The sequence below is a fragment of the Penaeus monodon genome, chromosome 6 (genome assembly GCF_015228065.2).
Source record: "Penaeus monodon isolate SGIC_2016 chromosome 6, NSTDA_Pmon_1, whole genome shotgun sequence".
Classification (NCBI taxonomy): domain Eukaryota; kingdom Metazoa; phylum Arthropoda; class Malacostraca; order Decapoda; family Penaeidae; genus Penaeus; species Penaeus monodon.
In genome coordinates this window covers 13,389,050-13,390,879 of record NC_051391.1, presented here as the reverse complement: position 1 = coordinate 13,390,879, position 1,830 = coordinate 13,389,050, and the positions used below count along the sequence as shown (strand labels likewise).

At 45.7% G+C, this 1,830-nt stretch overlaps 1 pseudogene; it reads left to right on the top strand.

Annotated features, from left to right (window-relative positions):
• LOC119573872 overlaps window positions 1–1,830 on the top strand; it is a 2,063-nt pseudogene extending 233 nt beyond the window's left edge.

Sequence of the window (1,830 nt, the reverse complement as noted above, 5' to 3'; positions counted from 1 at the left end):
ACGGTGGAAGGTTTTCCAAGTCAGTTTCAGTCACGAACACAATAAGCTCTCACAACAAAGCTCTTCTTCAGGTGCCTCTAGAAGAAATTTAGTGTCGACAAATGTCTTCGCTTCAAGAATTCTCAGCGTCAAATCGTTGCAAACTGTGGCGGAGTGAAGCGGCCCTGGGAAGTTCCTCCCCATCAACTCTCAGAGTGAAAGCTTCTTCCAAGACTCGTTCTTCTCCAACTTCACCAGCAACTTCCATGCCACCGTCAGGGACATAATTAACAGAGGTGGCGACTCTGACCTCAAGCTCACGACCCTGGACGACGTCAAGTGGCCCGTCACACTGACATCCTTGATCGTTACCGCCAACTTCGCTCCCCGCAACCTGAAGGAAGAAAATCAAGCTGTTGCCGTCACGTCGGATGACACCAGCCGAAAGGTCTGTATAGCGAGTGCAGTAAACGCAATTGTAAAATCGGTTAAGAATGCTTTGAGCTATGCCAAAAACCCTTAAAGCATTTTTTTATCTAATATGCATATTGCAAATCATAGGTGGATAATGGACGTGAATGACTCATGGGCGGAGACGTGAGGTAAGGTGGTAGGCGAGAAAGACCTCGTGGTGGAGGGGAGTGTGGAGAAGGAAAAGAGGGAGGATCTTCAGGTCCTTCGCACTTCCTTCAGACGCCGCTTTCTCCCTGCCTCGTCTCACTGACTGTCAGCCATGGATCTGTCATGTTTCAGATTGGTATTCCTCACCATACAAAAGCATAAATGGTAAGTAATTACTTTTATAAAGACAATGTTTGGATTTCAGTGTGATATAAAATTGAATTATCCACATATTTTCCTTTTATGGTTCATGTTTCACAGAAAGCGAAAACCACGCACAGGACCACCATCATCCCCATCCATGGAGGAAACTCAGAATAAGAGTGGTAATGAAGGAACTTCATCTAAAATCTTACAAATGTGAACAATGTAGTCAAAAGCCAGACTGTCAATGGAAGCAAACAGAGAGTAAAATGTTCCCATCAAGAACTACGAACCACCTTCGGAGGCAAACGAATCACGCCTAAAACAGAGACAGATCACTAAAGAATCCACTCAGTCACGATTCCTCCAGAATGATCCCATGAAATCGAGACAAACGCAGGCAAATATTAATGAAAAGCAAGATACAATGGCTGAATAAGGAGAAGCAAGTCAGCAGCTTGCTTGGATACGGAGATGCAGTCAGTGGCTAACTTGAGTCAGGAGACGCAGTCATCGGAATCCCAACTGAAAGCTTCAGAGAAGACATTGAAGTTTCCACATGGATCGTTCCCTGGGACATTTGCCTTCCCATCACAACACGAGGACTCTTCTTCAATGACTCCTTCTTCCAAGAATCGTGGAATGACTTCCAGAAAGGCCGTGAGGAGGTGTTGGCCAGGTTGGGGAGAGCAGTCATCGCTGTGTTCGACGGACTGACTAGTTACAGGAATCTTCGACGTCGCGGATCTTCGAGAAGAACTCAGGCTGTCATGTCCTCGGAGATGAACATCAGCCTAAGTAACATATTTGGGGGCTCTTTACGTTCAAACGGAAAGTATTTATTGAAACAAATGTGCATCTACTTTTTGAATTACGTGTTTTATAGTCTACCCCTCAACGTTCTTCTTCCTTCCAGTTGTAATTGATGTCCAAGGATTTCAGGACGCGTTTGGACAGGAGAATAACGTGAAAGCTAGTGAACGATCGAGAAGCGTGTTTCAGGCCACACTGACAAGAATGAGGGGGCTCGAAGGTCCACCAAGCGGTTCCTTCGAGCTTCGTTGTTCCTGGAGACATTCAGCTTGA